Below are 17,397 nucleotides of genomic sequence, written 5' to 3'. Positions count from 1 at the left end.
CCCCCCCCTCTCTCTCTCCGTCTCTCTCTCTCTCTCTCTCTCTCCGTCTCTTTTTCTCTCTCTCTCCGTCTCTCTCTCTCTCTCTCTCTCTCTCTCCGTCTCCTTTTCTCTCTCTCTCCGTCTCTCTCTCTCTCTCTCTCTCCGTCTCTTTTTCTCTCTCTCTCCCTCTCTCTCTCTCTCTCTCTCTCTCTCTCTATCTCCGTCTCTTTTTCTCTCTCTCTCTCTCTCTCTCTCTCTCTCTCTCTCATAGGAAAGGTTGAGACGGCCAAACATTTTTTTATTGTGGATATTTTATTAATAATAAGCCTAATTTGATGTAAGAATTGTCTGCAAAAAAATATTTCAGGCAGCAAATACTTGTTGAAAGTATGTGTGTTGTTACAGTGTAAATACTGTAAAGTTATAGTACATTATTAATGTGGCAATAAAAGCGACAAAAACAATTCATCATAACAGTAGCAACAATAATAACCTAATTATTTCAATGTAGTATAGGCCTATTTACATTATTTTATATATAGGCCTAATATTTGTACTTTTGATTGTGAATAGCGAAGAGACAGAAATGCAAGGAATTCGATGGAGAGTTTGGGTCCAATTGAAACACGAGCTATCCAGGGAATGACAATCTCTTGTTCGCTCAGACTGATAAAATGTAAAACAAATCCCGTAATGTTCAGCCTCCCCTCTCCAGCCATGCAGAACATTATGCTGCTAAATACGCGTCACGAGCCGCCTGTTTACTGCCGCGGTTGCACACAGAGATAAAGGTCCTAACGAAAAGCGGAGAGATACAGGGAGAAAGTTGAAGACTTCTGAATGGAGGAGGATTTTCACGTCTTGGTTTGGATTGATTGCAATGGCAGCAAGGTACGTCTGAACACCAACGAGATGGTGTGGAGCGTTCACATTTGTTGTGTGTGTTCTCTATTGTGACGTTACAGTATTGAAGTTATTTGTATGGTTAATTATTTGTATTGAATAGATAGTTAAACGAACATCAACAAACAAGACAGTAAAATGAGATAAACCGCGCGTCATGAGAGAGCTCAACTCATGCTGCTGAAGGGAACGGAAAGCTACATGTTATTAATTGTGACATCCAATACATGCTTTAAGTTCAACGACGTTTTCAGAACTCGGAATGAATAAGAGATCAATTAGGTCATCTATAGCCTGTCACATCACGTCTTCCACCTCAGTTAGGCGACACCATTAGGCCACACCATTACGACTTAATATGCCCAAAATGCAATCCGTATGAATGTATTCGAATTGTGCATGTATAAGCCTACATAGGCCTATTAAGAGAACTGTTCACACGAATTACTTAATTAATGTGCCCCATATGTGTAATCAATCCCCTGTTCCCCTCCCCTCTCTATTCCCCCTCTCTCCATCTCTACTGCTCCTCTCTATTCCCTCTCTCTCCCTCTCTGCTGCTCCTCTCTATTCCTCCTCTCTCCCTCTCCACTGCTCCTCTCTATTCCCCCTCTCTCCCTCTCCACTGCTCCTCTCTATTCCTCCTCTCTCCCTCTCCACTGCTCCTCTCTATTCCCCCTCTCTCCCTCTCCACTGCTCCTCTCTATTTCCCCTCTTTCCCTCTCCACTGCTCCTCTCTATTCCCCCTCTCTCTCTCCACTGCTCCTCTCTATTCCCCCTGTCTCCCTCTCCACTGCTCCTCTCTATTCCCCCTCTCTCTCTCTCCACTGCTCCTCTCTATTCCCCCTATCTCCCTCTCCACTGCTCCTCTCTATTCCCCCTCTCTCCCTCTCCACTGCTCCTCTCTATTCCCCACTGCTCCTCTCTGTTCCACCTCTCTCCCTCTAGACTGCTCCTCTCTGTCCCCACTGCTCCTCTCTGTTCCACCTCACTCCCTCTAGACTGCTCCTCTCTGTCCCCACTGCTCCTCTCTATTCCCCCTCTCTCCCTCTCCACTGCTCCTCTCTATTCCCCCTCTCTCCTTCTCCACTGCTCCTCTCGATTCCCCCTCTCTCCCTCTCCACTGCTCCTCTCTGTCCCTCCTTTTCTGCTTCTCTCTCTCTCTCTAGCTCCCCATCACTCCATCTCTCTCTCTCATTCTCACTCTCTATCTCCCCATGTCTCTCTCCTTCTCTCTTGCTCTCTCTCCCCCTCTCTCTATTTCGCTCCCCTCCCTCTCTCTATCCCCCTCCCTCTCTCTCCATCTCTCCCCTCTCTCTCTCTCTCTCTCTCTCTCTCCCTCTCTCTATCTCGCTCCCCCCTCTCTCCCTATCCCTCTCTCTATCCCCCTCCCTCTCTCTCCATCTCTCCCCTCTCTCTCTCTCTCTCTCTCTCTCTCTCCCTCTATCTCGCTCCCCCCTCTCTCCCTATCCCTCTCTCTATCCCCCTCCCTCTCTCTCCATCTCTCCCCTCTCTCTCTCTCTCTCTCTCTCTCTCTCTCTCCCCCTCTCTCTATCTCGCTCCCCCCTCTCTCCCTATCCCTCTCTCGCTGTCTCTCCCCTCCCTCTCTCTCTATCATGTGTGAAATGTTTTAATAAGCCTCCGTCTCTGTGTGGAGGGAGGGTTTGATTTGTTTTCTCCCAGCTCCCTGGCCCTGGATCGAGCCATTATCCGAATTCCCCCGGGGTGATTGGATGCATTTTGTCCGGAGTAGACAGCCACGTCCTGGATGTTAGGAATTCACTTTGGCTCAACGTGACAAGGCTGACTTCGATCTACAATTGGATCTGAAAGCGCAGCTAGCTGAAAAACCCTCCCCCATTAAGCGCTGCTCTTCCCTATATAACAAGAGCCACCATTTGCACACAAATGCTCACACCTCACATCTCTGCTATATACAAATGAAAGGCCCACGTCTGTACAGTGGACGCTGTAATTGTGGTGGCGCTATCGGTCAGTCAGTCTAGCCTTTCACAGAGTCGAGAGGGAAAGTACTAACGAGGGGATTTGCTCTAAATCTCTGACCCTTGAAATTAGATTAAAGATTGACAGTGGCTTGAATTTTTTTTTTCAACTCGAGATTGACACCTGCCAAGCAGGCTCTCCCGTGATTGATTCTGATGCCTGATGCTGGCAACAATAATGCTGTGTCTCGTGAGGGGCTGAGCAGGCGCACTTCTCACTCACTAGCCAGGAGTGGCTGAAGTCAGTGTCCGTGTTGCACTGTGAGCTGACAGGGGAAAATGGGAGCTAACGAGGTTGTCAGATGTCCTGACAAGACAAATGAGAGCTCGTCACACCCTGCGCTTTAATAACGTTTAATGGAACCGTATTGCACCGTTCAAAATACAAACGTGTTGGGGCGCCTGATCCCCACAACGCAGCAATTAATTACGCACGGCAAAATACTGTATGTATATTACACGTCTGTTAATAAAATGATGTTGGCCTGGATTCAGCGCCACAAAGGAGGCCCTTATCCAACATACATATGTTTAAATCATTTACCTATACGTTCCAGACCCAATGTTCACCTGGCGTTATTTAAGAGACTTTCAGTTATTTCAATAGGTATTCATCCAAGGCCTTGTCATAAAACAACAACCTGCAGTGGGTGATCCAAGGACCAACATCAGGATTTCTCACAGAGCAGCTGAGGATGCAGACATTGATGTTGTATATAGACATATAAACTATTCTAGACGAATAGAGAGGAAGGAGCGAGACTGACGGGCTCCACCGCTCTTCATGCGTTAAATGGCCCATCCATACTGCTTATTCGCTCACGGAATGCTTAGAGCTCCTTCCTGTCACATGTCTGGTGGAGATGTATTGGCTGTAGTATCATCTGAGGACGTGGCATCTACCCCTCTGTATCTCCCTGCAGTGTGAACGGTCCCCAACCTCACCTAAATGCCCTAGTTTCCCCCATATTCATAGTTTGAGCACAAGACTGAATGGAACATGAAAGGTATGAACACATATTCTTCAAATTTGAAGCTTTTGATAATTTCGTAGAAAACGTTCAATATCGACGTATTTATCAGACTTCCCCTTGCCACCTCCCCTTGGACGTTGCATTGTATAACATAAATTCCCATTGTATACACTGACGTAGACACAGAAGCACACGCATGGACACATGTATCCTCAAATACACACCCATACATACCCCGACAATTAGACAGCAAACACACAGTTAGACCTACTTGTAAACTGGTGTGTGTCGGAGTGGGAGGATGGCAATTACGGCAGATTTAGTTGAACTCTAATCTAGCGCAGTATCTTGATTTACTGTGGCTCCGTTCTGCTCTGGAGGAGCGGGCGAATCGAGGCGGTAGGGGGTACAAATAGACATGCTTTCAGTAATGAAATCACCTGCCCTTCGGTTCCTCTCACAGCCAGCACCTCCCTGTCTGCCTGTGTCACTGCAGGGCAAGCAGCAAACCACAGCACCTGGCGCACAGGAGAATTAGCCTGGATATGGATCCGACCGGACGCTTTGCAGGACGCAGTCAGAGGAAGGTAATTACACTTGTAGTGTGTTGGTACCTCAGGGACTAATAAGGCCAAGTTCACCCACAATGGTGTGTGTGCGTGCGTTCGTGCGTGTTTGTGTGCGTGTGTGCAGCAGGTAGCATAGCGGTTAAGAGCGTTGGGCCAGTAACCGAAAGGTCGCTGGTTCTAATCCAGAGCCGACTAGGTAAAAAATGTGTCCATATGCCCTTGAACAAGGAATTTAACCATAATTACTCCTGTAAATCGCTCTAGATACGTGTCTTCTAAATGATTCAAATGTAAAAATATATATATATTTAAAAAATAAAGGTGTGTGTTGAGGGGGGAGGTGTTTGCATGTTTGTATGTTTTATGTATACAGATGTAGATCTTCGTTTGATTACCTTGTTGCTTTAAGGTTTAAAAATGCTCCTGAAGATTGTAATTTCTAAATACGAAACGTGTATTAAAACCCCTTCAAATCCACATGATAATTCACCGTTCTGCTGTAGCAAACAGGCTCAAATTAAGTTCCTACATCTGTATGGCGCCAGGGCCTCTATTGGAGACAGAACAGGAGAGTGAAAGGGCAAGGAGGAGAGAGAGAGAGAGAGAGAGAGAGAGAGAGAGAGAGAGAGAGAGAGAGAGAGAGAGAGAGAGAGAGAGAGAGAGAGCGCATAGGGACCATCAATAAACAATTCCTGAAACGTGGCAAAACAGAGCCGTCACAGAAATGTGCGCATTTTAAAAATGAAACGCGTGTATGGCGTTAGGTCATTAAGCTTTGCGCTACGTGGTCTCCTGTAGTTCCGGGCGAACCGGAGACGGAACATAAAACACCGAAAGTGACAAACTCAACCCGGGTCTCGGTGATATTTCTAAATGGCAACAAACAACAGTGGCGCTGCTTGTGAATCCATACAGATAACTGGGCTATGTAAAACAAAGCACACTAAATCAGGCAATAACGACGACAAACCGTCTGGAAAATGGACTCAGAGAGGCAAGAATGCATTTCTTCCTCCCTCTCTCAGTCTGCTTGACACATTTTATCCTGGAGTAAATATTCGGAGGATAATTTAACTGATTTTGATTTGTAAATTCCTCATTTCTGAATATGAAAGTGCGACGAGGAGAGCAGAAATAGTTCTGCCCGTGCGACATCCTATAATGACTTTGACCATTGGCAAGATACTATGCATAATGTGTGGGATTTTAACTTGCTAATAAGCTATTTTCTAGAATAGACTGTAACACCATGCATTATTGATGTGGCTTTTTCACAAATCACAAATGTGCGGTGAGACTTATAGGATGGATACTGGAGAGCTGGGCCTGTCGAAGTCCATTGCATGAAAACACCATATATATATTATTCTATAAAATAAATGGGCCTATGAATCAATCTCATAACCTTTCAATATTTCATATGAATTTCATTATTTTAAATAACTTCGATGTAAAAAAAAAAAATAATCGAATTATTAAAGAACTCGTTGAGAAATGAGGGAAGAAAGCTACAGCATTTCAAGACATTTTACAGGTTCTTCCCCCAATGCGGTGAGTTGTATGTTTGTGTAAATGAGTTCCTCTTTCCTCTACTTAATGGAAAAAACACTTGACCTATTTCAGGTCAGCTGTTCATTGTCGATTTTATGCAACTCTCGTATTGTTGTATTAGTACAGCTTTATGCATAGGCCTATGTTTGCCCCCAGCAAAGCAACAACGTTTATTTGACGACCTGTACATACAATCCTTTATACTCCTTTCAAATCTATAAGAAGCTATAAGAATCAGAAATTAGTGCTAATCAGACGCGTAATTACAAGCAACTTTCAGTGCGCTGCTTTGACATCAACCGGTGGGGTGCATGAGCAGCATAGCAAAGCCAAGGCAGCGGCAGATAAAGTCCTCCAAAATGTTTATTGTTGTTTGAAACCCATCTGGTAATAGGCTTGTCTAGATCTGTCTCCTTAATCAGGGTTTTAATTAAAGGTGGTTCAAGGCCACGGAGAACATGAAGAGCCGTAATTAATACTATCCGACACCGGACCCCAGAACAGATGCAACGGTCCTTCTTCTGAGAGAAAATCCCATGGAAATCATGTACAGAAGTTTTTGTGTAGGCTGGGCTATAGAGGTTAATCCCGTCTTGAGAATAGGAGCACATTTCCCGTTCGGTGCGGGGAGTCGCGGCGGTCGGGAATTCAGTTCCCTGTCTTGCATGTTTTCATATTTCTTTGACATCTATTGATTTGAGGACAGCTGTACGGCTTTGTCGCAGGAGAGAGCCCCGGTCGCAATGCATTAGCGTGATGCGTGAGCACAAGCCCAACATCTGAGGAGCCAAACAGGCCCAGGGAACGCCTGACAAGCGGCACTTACAACATGATCATTACGGAACAACCCACACGTTTTATTAGGCGTAATGAATGACTCATCTTAATCAATGTAAATCTGTTGGAAACAGGAGGTTGTGTTACTTTATAACTTACTAAAAGCGTTTGCATTTATTAACAGGAACTAGCCTATCTCTTTTTGACCGAATGAGATAGGTCTATCATAAAATATTAATGCACATATAAAAACTCAGGTATTCGTTAAAACATGAAAATCTCTCTTAATGCAAGTAGTCTGTAATACAATTGCATGACTCACAGTACATACTTGTATAACCTTTATAATGTTAGAATTTGCCAGCCAATTCAATCAACCGACCAGTTATCGGCCTATATCTTCTAAGTGTATGTCTATAACATAATTTGGAGAAAATTCTTGCTAAAATGAATTTTAATGCAAATTATTTGAATGCAAATATATTGGGTCATTTAAATCCTCTCTCTCTCTCTCACACACACACACACACACACACACACACACACACACACACACACACACACACACACACACACACACACACACACACAGTGAGTAATATGCCGAAACACAGATTTTATGGGCTCAAACCATGGAGCGTTCTCTGTGTGTGTAATTGGCCACGTGCTCGGATGCCCTGAGTTCAGCCTTGGCATCAGTTTAGTATCGTGGAGGGAAACAAATATTCCAAATAATTTAAATTAAAGAAGGAATTGGGTTGATTAAGGGTACTGGGTCTCGTTTCTGCTCCAACGGTGATGACTAAAAACCTGCATTTTCATTTAAACAAAAACTAAATATTTCTGAACCAGGTCTACTTCACCAGGTTACAACTATATAGCACAGTGCTGCTGATGATGACCAACAGTCTTATTCATAATTATCATCATCATCATCATCATGATCATCATCATCATCATCTTCATCACCATTATTATCATCATCATCATCATCATCACATCTTCATCACCGTCTTCATCATCACCATTATCATCATCACCATCTTCATCATCATCTTCATCACCATCTTCATCATCATCTTCATCACCGTCTTCATCATCACCATTATCAACATCTTCGTCATCACCATCACCATTATCCTCATCATCACCATTATCACCATGTTCATCATCACCATTAGCATCATCATCACCATCACCATTACCACCATTATCACCATGTTCATCATCACCATTATCAACATCATCACCATCTTCATCAGCACCATTATCAACATCATACACATTTCATTTATGCGAATCACATGGGATTTTGTTTGGGCTGGGGATTTACCAATCCCCCTAATACTACCGGAGAATGGTGTTGAAAATGTTTACATCGTAGGCTGGCCCCATCTCAGATTGTTCTGGTCAGAGGAACAGATGGACCAATCCCCCGCAATCCCCCGCACATTGTCCTCCTGTCTGCCCACTCCGACTCCTAGTAAAGTACTGCTTTCAGTGGCATTTCAGCTTATCCAACCCCGACGCCCCGTTGTTGCGTTTTTTAACAAATCACCTCCTCACTCTTCCCCTTCACAATGAATCAAGATTTACAAAATGGGAGATCTCCTCCCTTGGCAGGGAAAAGTCCATTCCGGGCTTTGAGGCGGTGATTTACACGCAGGCTATCCCTCGCCTTTCCCCACCCCTTGACGGCTGCTCCGGGGCATCCACTGAGACCACCACTCCGGGGGCGAGGCCGGGGCTCCATGGAATCCGCGACTGTAATTTGTTACTCGGCTGCAGACTATGGAGAGTCACGCCACGCTGGAGATGTTGCAGAGCGCTTCCCAAAAGCCATAGAAGTTGGACACACACACACACACACACACACACACACACACACACACACACAGTGACCCAACAACAATGATATGAATCCCCCCGGCCTCAGACTAACTTTTGGCCTAGTTTGTTCCTGCTGAGAGTTCCATGTCCTCCTCCCCCGGGGAGACATTTCCCTCCCTCTATACATATGTAAAGGAGACAAATAAATTTGGCTGAAGAAAAGGTGCAGAGCTAGTAAATCTTAAACAGACAATTGCCACCACTCGTGATTCCTTAATGCAGCTCAAATATGCGAGTTTACCAATGTGGTCTGCAGTCAACGCTGTTGGAAGATACATAGCTTTATGTGTATCTACTCTCACTACGTTTGAGAAAACTGCACAGTTAAACCACATCTTGCCATCCCACCAGTGCAGCTATAAGGTAGGCCTATGACGTGCTGAAAGCAGTGTTAACTCTCTCACAATCTGATCAATTATAGTGGCACTGATCCCAGTTATAATCTCCACCCGGCACAGCCAGGCCACCCCTCAGGCCACCCCTCATAGCCTGGTTCCTCTCTAGGTTTCTTCCTAGGTTCTGGCCTTTCTAGGGAGTTTTTCCTAGCCACCGTGCTTCTACACCTGCATTGCTTGCTGTTTGGGGTTTTAGGCTGGGTTTCTGTACACTTTGAGATATCAGCGGATGTACGAAGGGCTATATAAATACATTTGATTTGATTTGATTTGAGTACAGTAATATAACTTAATAACGTGGCGTCTTTTTCTCCAGAGGTGTCTTTAAGTATAGTAAAAGTAAAATGAGTTGTAACTTTACGCATGCCTTCTATGTAAAAGTGCAGGCAAGAAAAGAGAGTAAATATTGTGATTTGAGAACTCACTAACTGTTAGATTCTTAATAATTGAATATGATCATTGTTTATTGGAGATGATATGCAGTCGGCCTGGGAAGGCAGACTCGTTGGACACTGCACCTTGCAGAAGAAACTCAGCCCTGTGATTTCACCTTCCCCTTAGTTCTGCTTGTGGAGCGTGGCTGCCCCCTAGCGCTGAAATAGAGTCATAAGCGTTCTCACCTTCAACGAATGTTTCTGCACAAATAACAAAAACTCAGTGCTTCATGGTGACAGGTAACTTTGTGCCAGTGATGTTTTTCTTAATTACAGTGCTGTGCAAAGGTTAGTTATCACATAGGACAACAGCAAAAGTAGGCCTATCATTCGAAGGTTTTTGTCCACCTCAGCGTTCCGTGGATCCTTGTGGAATGTGACGTGGTGCTGAACGGACAGCTCCGAACCGGTGTCGCGACGAAATATATCGTTTTTTTGAGCTCACAAAACGAAGGATTTATTTGATTTCTTCAGTTTTATGAGTAGTCTATTTTCCGCGCTGATGAAGAACCTAAAACATAGATAAGATCATTAACTTAGTAGAGTCTCACATGGGCGCCAGACAATTTGGCTTTTCAAAGAAACAGTAAGGCTTCAGTGAGAAAAAAATAATACAAATCATTCAACAGTCGAACAACCAAAAGGAGCAAAAGTAGGATCCTGTAAATTACACTAATGCTAAAAGAAAGAGTATTATTTTCCCATTTGGTCTGGGAGAAGGAAATGTCAGAGCCATTGGAGAGGTTCATCTGTATTTTCTCCCCTAATGAGCACATCTGAGAGGTGGACACGGAAGACCGGACAGGCGCAGATACAGATACCCGGGACATATTAAAACACCGTTCATTGATTTACCCTCCTATGCTTTTGAGTTTATTTTTAGGTGTGGGCCTAATGGACTTTGTAATGACTAACTTCATTAAGTTTCCTATCAAATATCGACCTATTCATGCATGGCTGTGTATTTCTCATGCAAAATGGAATTAGTTACCAGTACTGAACTTTTGAATGTAAATTGCTGTCTTCATTATGGAGAAAATGTTACAGCTGCTAATAAACCATTATAATATACAATAATAGAATAACTTCCCATTGCCACCAATTACCTACAATCTAAAAAAGTTATTATTCTATACAAAGTAGGGCCTTTGTGATTTCAAGGTAGTCTCTCTCTCTCTCTCTCTCTCTCTCTCTCTCTCTCTCTGTCTCTGTCTCTGTCTCTGTCTCTGTCTCTGTCTCTGTCTCTGTCCTTGTCTCTCTCTCTCTCTCTCCATCTCCATCTCTCTCTCTCTCTCTCTCTCTCTCTCTCTCTCCATCTCCATCTCTCTCTCTCTCTCTCTCTCTCTCTCTCTCTCCATCTCCATCTCCATCTCCATCTCTCTCTCTCTCTCTCTCTCTCTCTCTCTCTCTCTCTCTCTCTCCATCTCCATCTCCATCTCCATCTCTCTCTCTCTCTCTCTCTCTCTCTCTCTCTCTCTCTCTCTCTTTCTCTCCATCTCTCTCTGGGGAGGCTGGCATTTACTTGATGATTTCTGCCTTTAAGTGCATGCTTAAAGTGCAGTGTTTTTATCTACACCTAAAATAGCTGCGGACTGGGACAATTTAACAGGCAATTTAACTGACTGTGTGTTAGTCAGGCTGTCTGCCTCCCATACTCTGCCAAAGAGACATGGCATGATGGATGTGGGCAGTTTAAGAATGGTGAACACACACACACACACACACACACACACACACACACACACACACATGCGTTTGACGTTTGTCAACAGCGGGCATGCTAACTTCAAGGCTTTGACTAATTGAGCAATAATTGAGATGTCTCTGGTCCTTGCTACTGTTGCCACACTTGTCATTGTTGTTTTGTCTGTGTGTTGAAGACAGCTGAGTGGAAAAAGACAGTCATCTAGACACAACATTGCAAAGACAGATTCTATGAAGTATTTGAAGTTGATCAAAGTGCAGAAGAGGATAAAACATTTGTCATCGATGGTCATGTGGTCTGTTGCATGGTCCAGTGTGTGTGTGTGTGTGGCAGTGTGTGTGGTGGGTTTGTGTGTGTTAGTGTGTGTGTTTATCAGAGACAGATGGGAGAGGTATGGTGCTGCCTGGCACGGATAAGAACAGGTACAGCTGTTTGTGCACACACACACACACACACACACACACACACACACACACACACACACACACACACACACACACACACACACACACACACACACACACACACACACACACACACTACTACACAGACACCCTGCCATATTTCCCAATACAAACACATATGGAGCCATCAGAGGCCAACACACTTTCATTAGAGTAACATCTTGTGCTGGAGGTTGGAGCAGCTCTGGGCTGGAGTCGGGTGGTCCAGACCCGTCAGTAGGAGGAAGCAGAGGCGTTTGTCATCCCCCTCTCAGGGCTCTGTCCTCCTGGAAGAGAGAGAGAGGGGACAGAGGGCTGGGTGGCAGAGCATCTGGCTCTAGGATCTCCAGCTGCAAGGAGAGAGAGGGAGAGGAGTGTCTCTGCAGCCCAGGGGAGGGACTCCAACTCCTGCAGCCAAATCCACATCCAGCACCCTGAATGGAGAGGAGATGGAGGACTGTGTGAGGATGAGGAACTTGTTTACACATACAGTATATAGATGATTTTGACTAATGATCAGTGTTACACAATAGCTCTGAAGAGGGTTCAGGGCCATGTATCATGGATAGGGAAGATTACATTACACAATGATCATGATCATGTCCTTGTGTTTCCGTGGGCATTTTAGGGAAGTGTTCACCCCTAAAAAAACCAACCCCACAGCAGAGAGGGAAAAACCAACCCCACAGCAGAGAGGGAAAAACCAACCCCACAGCAGAGAGAGAAAAACCAACCCCACAGCAGAGAGGGAAAAACCAACCCCACAGCAGAGAGGGAAAAACCAACCTCACAGCAGAGAGGGAAAAACCAACCCCACAGCAGAGAGGGAAAAACCAACCCCACAGCAGAGAGGGAAAAACAAACCCCACAGCAGAGAGGGAAAAACCAACCCCACAGCAGAGAGGGAAAAACAAACCCCACAGCAGAGAGGGAAAAACCATGTGTGTTATTGATTGGGTGTATGTACAGGAATGTGCAAACATTTGGGCAACAGCGTGTGTGTCTTTGTCTTTGTGTGTGTGTGTGCGTGCGTGCGTGCGTGCGTCTGTCTGTCTGTCTGTCTGTCTGCGTGCGTGCATCTGTCTGTCTGTCTGTCTGTCTGTCTGTCTGTCTGTCTGTGTGTGTGTGTGTGTGTGTGTGTGTGCACGTCAGTGGCGGTGCTTGCGTGTGTGGGCTCAGTACACAGACCCCAGAAAATGGCCGAGGTGTGAGGGACGTCTAGTAATGCCGAGTGACTGGAACAACGGACCAGAGGATAATGTCACCCACACCATGACCCACAAATCAGTGCAGCCACGAGGGACACAACTGCACAGCCACAGCCAGGGCCCCTGAGATAGCATTTAGCATCTAGCATACTAGCCCCTGGTTAGCATTTAGCACCAGGCAACTTTTCCTTTACGGTCATTTAATCATTTTAGGTCCGATCCATGGATGATTCAGAGCATGGAGAGGGCATTTAATATTAGCAATTAAATGCATACTTAAGGGTTTGTTCTTGGGCCATAGCTGGGCTGATTTATGATTGACTGTATAGAAGAGGGGATGGCGAGATAGAGGGTGGATGGAGAGATAGAGGAGGGGATGGAGGGATAGAGGAGGGGGTGGAGGGATAGAGGGTGGATGGAGAGATAGAGGAGGGGATGGAGGGATAGAGGAGGGGGTGGAGGGATAGAGGAGGGGATGAAGAGATAGAGGAGGGGGTGGAGGGATAGAGGGGGGATGGAGGGATAGAGGAGGGGGTGGAGGGATAGAGGAGGGGGTGGAGGGATAGAGGGGGGGATGGAGAGATAGAGGAGGGGGTGGAGGGATAGAGGAGGGAGATAGAGGGGGAGAGCGGGGATGGAGGGATGGAGGAGGGGATGGAAGGGAGGGATAGACAAATTAAATGATCTCTTCCCTCGTTGTGAAGTGTGACCTTTGCTGAGGGAGGTGCCATAGGGCTGCAGTCACAGACCCTCTTCTAATCTGAGATAATAACTCCTCCAAGACTCAGTAGCCCCAATCTGCCATTAGCCCTCTGGGATTGTGGTCTGGGATTGAGATGAGTCCTGGAGGGTGGAGGATGGACAAGGGGTTTAGGGGTGGATGACATCAGCATCCCCTAACAGGATGCTTTCAGAGGGTATCAGAAGGGGTTTGGGTGGGAGAGATGCTGCCCTCCTCCATTCAGGGCCTGCTAGTATATTATGTTCTGTTTGCTGTGTCTTTTCCCACTCCGTTGTCTCACCTTGTTGTTGCTGCTGCAATGATTCATCAGTCATGTTTAGTAACTCTTCTTTTTGCAAAAGTGTCACAGACTGACACTTATCAGTTGATACTGGGCTGCACATTGTGACTGTGAGTGTTTTCCACTATGCACAAATTGAGGTTTGCTGTTCGACAGACCATGCAGGATATTCAAAACATGTGTGGACATGCAGCCGTTGACATAAAAACATACCCTTTTGAATCTGTGTCCCATTCCCCCTTACACACACACACACACACACACACACACACACACACACACACACACACACACACACACACACACACACACACACACACACACACACACACACACACACACACACACACACACATACACATACACACACACACACACACACACACATATACACACACACACACGCACACACACACACATATACAGCCTTCCTGGCTGAAGCAGATGTGGTTGTTGGTATGGCAGGTAAACACAGGCCAGGAAATCAGCAGCTCTTCATGCCCATTGGCTCAGAGTATGTTGGTGGGGGGCTGTGTAGTGTGGTGGGTTGGGTGTATTCTCTTCATTCCCATTGGCTCAGAGCAGAGGGACACATGTTGGTGGGGGCTGTGTAGTGTGGTGGGTTGGGTGTATTCTCTTCATGCCCATTGGCTCAGAGCATGTTGGTGGGGGCTGTGTAGTGTGGTGGGTTGGGTGTATTCTCTTCATTCCCATTGGCTCAGAGCAGAGGGACACATGTTGGTGGGGGCTGTGCAGTGTGGTGGGTCGGGTGCATTCTCTTCATGCCCATTGGCTCAGAGCATGTTGGTGGGGGCCTGTGTAGTGTGGTGGGTTGGGTGTATTCTCTTCATTCCCATTGGCTCAGAGCATGTTGGTGGGGGGCGGTGTAGTGTGGTGGGTTGGGTGTATTCTCTTCATACCCATTGGCTCAGAGCAGAGGGACACATGTTGGTGGGTGCTGTGCAGTGTGGTGGGTCGGGTGCATTCTCTTCATGCCCATTGGCTCAGAGCATGTTGGTGGGGGCCTGTGTAGTGTGGTGGGTTGGGTGTATTCTCTTCATTCCCATTGGCTCAGAGCATGTTGGTGGGGGGCGGTGTAGTGTGGTGGGTTGGGTGTATTCTCTTCATACCCATTGGCTCAGAGCAGAGGGACACATGTTGGTGGGTGCTGTGTAGTGTGGTGGGTCGGGTGCATTCTCTTCATGCCCATTGGCTCAGAGCATGTTGGTGGGGGGCTGTGTAGTGTGGTGGGTTGGGTGTATTCTCTTCATTCCCATTGGCTCAGAGCAGAGGGACACATGTTGGTGGGGGCTGTGTAGTGTGGTGGGTTGGGTGTATTCTCTTCATGCCCATTGGCTCAGAGCATGTTGGTGGGGGCTGTGTAGTGTGGTGGGTTGGGTGTTTTCTCTTCATGCCCATTGGCTCAGAGCAGAGGGACACATGTTGGTGGGGGCGGTGTAGTGTGGTGGGTTGGGTGTTTTCTCTTCATACCCATTGGCTCAGAGCAGAGGGACACATGTTGGTGGGGGCTGTGTAGTGTGGTGGGTTGGGTGTATTCTCTTCATGCCCATTGGCTCAGAGCATGTTGGTGGGGGCTGTGTAGTGTGGTGGGTTGGGTGTTTTCTCTTCATACCCATTGGCTCAGAGCAGAGGGACACATGTTGGTGGGGGCTGTGTAGTGTGGTGGGTTGGGTGTTTTCTCTTCATGCCCATTGGCTCAGAGCATGTTGGTGGGGGCTGTGTAGTGTGGTGGGTTGGGTGTATTCTCTTCATACCCATTGGCTCAGAGCATGTTGGTGGGGGGCTGTTTAGTGTGGTGGGTTGGGTGTATTCTCTTCATGCCCATTGGCTCAGAGCATGTTGGTGGGGGGCTATGTAGTGTGGTGGGTTGGGTGTATTCTCTTCATGCCCATTGGCTCAGAGCATGTTGGTCAGGGCTGTGTAGTGTGGTGGGTTGGGTGTATTCTCTTCATGCCCATTGGCTCAGAGCATGTTGGTCAGGGCTGTGTAGTGTGGTGGGTTGGGTGCATTCTCTTCATGCCCATTGGCTCAGAGCATGTTGGTGGGGGCTGTGTAGTGTGGTGGGTTGGGTGCATTCTCTTCATGTCCATTGGCTCAGAGCATGTTGGTGGGGGCTGTGTAGTGTGGTGGGTTGGGTGCATTCTCTTCATGCCCATTGGCTCAGAGCATGTTGGTGGGGGGCTGAATTACAGGCAGAATTACTGCCTCGCCTCAATTAGCCACGAAGTACCTAGTTTGAAGGCAACTTTTTTTCAGGAACCTGTGCTGCGCCATTTGCCATACATTTTCCACCACGTGGGCCAGCCCCCTAGCAATTCGAGTTCTAGCCAATGAGCGTCAGCCATTTGAGTGACAGCTAGCAAGATGCACACATAGCACAGAGGGAGCGAGAGAGCAATGATGCGGTGAACATATCTGCACGTATGTGACTTAGTATGCAATTTCCAGGGACCACTCTTACCTCATGAGCCCTACTTTCAGAACTACTGGTTAAAAGTATACAAAAGTACTGTAGAATCTCTTTAATGAATTGCCAGAAGGCTGCAAAGAAGAGAATGAACACTTTTTCCTAAAACTAGACAATGAATGCCAATCTGTATAATGGCTGTAGAAAGTCTAGGAGGTCCTGGTGAATTCCACTCCATTCTATTCTATGTTTAATGTTTGGATAATGTAGATCCTTGCTTGTCTTCTAATGAGTGTTACTAGACAGATGACAGTGAAATGAATGGGTGGTCTCCACTGTGTATAACAACAGTTACTCTTCTTTTCATGGTCTTCATAATGACCCCATTATAAACTGCAGATAAATTGCCACATTTATTGAAACTGCACTAAAACATGGTCCTACGGTTTTGCTCACTCGTCAATCTCTTGCTTGATGTGGTGCATACACACACACACACACACACACACACACACACACACACACACACACACACACACACACACACACACACACACACACACACACACACACACACACACACACACACACACACGAACACACACCATTCCAGGGCCTCAATTTCCCCGTTAACATGCTTCCCCAGACATTATTTCCCATGTTGTTGACCCCCATTCAGAACCTATCTAATAGATGCTAGCTGTCCAGGTGCTGTAACATTGATTAACACCATCTATGCATCACGGAGCGCAGAAGCGAGTCGAAGGTCCGACTGCCAGACCAACTCTGTTCAAATTTGGCTTCGGTTGCTCCATGAACTATGCGGCGCTAATCTGCACTTTGACGTGTGGCTGCTCCACTATAAATTCCTGGCTTAATTAAAAGCGGGACCCTCTCTGTCATCTAATTACAGGGAGAAAAAGGTTATTGCTTCGATGCAATTTTCCAAATGCGATTCCTTAACAGTTATTAAAGGGCCCGGTGTCGTTTATTGTTTCAGATTCTTCACTATGGAAATGGCCCTGGTGACAGCCGTAATGACTGGGGTGGAGGGGGGTGGGGGTGGTGGGGGGTGCTTCATCTCTATAGCGGCCTGTTTCCCGGTCGTTTGTCTCT

General features: G+C 46.4%; 1 protein-coding gene across 1 annotated transcript in view; it reads left to right on the top strand.

Moving 5' to 3' along the window:
* The first annotated feature begins 742 nt into the window (after positions 1-742).
* Positions 743-17,397, top strand: part of LOC110506196 (reticulocalbin-1) — a 38,531-nt gene continuing 21,876 nt past the window's right edge. The window contains exons 1-2 of the mRNA XM_090221615.1: positions 743-870; positions 4,356-4,446. The gene's annotated coding sequence lies outside the window, so the exon portion shown is untranslated. The remainder of the gene's footprint in view (positions 871-4,355; positions 4,447-17,397) is intronic.

This window comes from Oncorhynchus mykiss, chromosome 26 (assembly GCF_057628025.1).
Source record: "Oncorhynchus mykiss isolate SJ-2025 chromosome 26, ASM5762802v1, whole genome shotgun sequence".
Lineage (NCBI taxonomy): Eukaryota > Metazoa > Chordata > Actinopteri > Salmoniformes > Salmonidae > Oncorhynchus > Oncorhynchus mykiss.
Note: the sequence above shows the minus strand (reverse complement) of the source record. Positions and strands in the feature narration are given on the sequence as shown.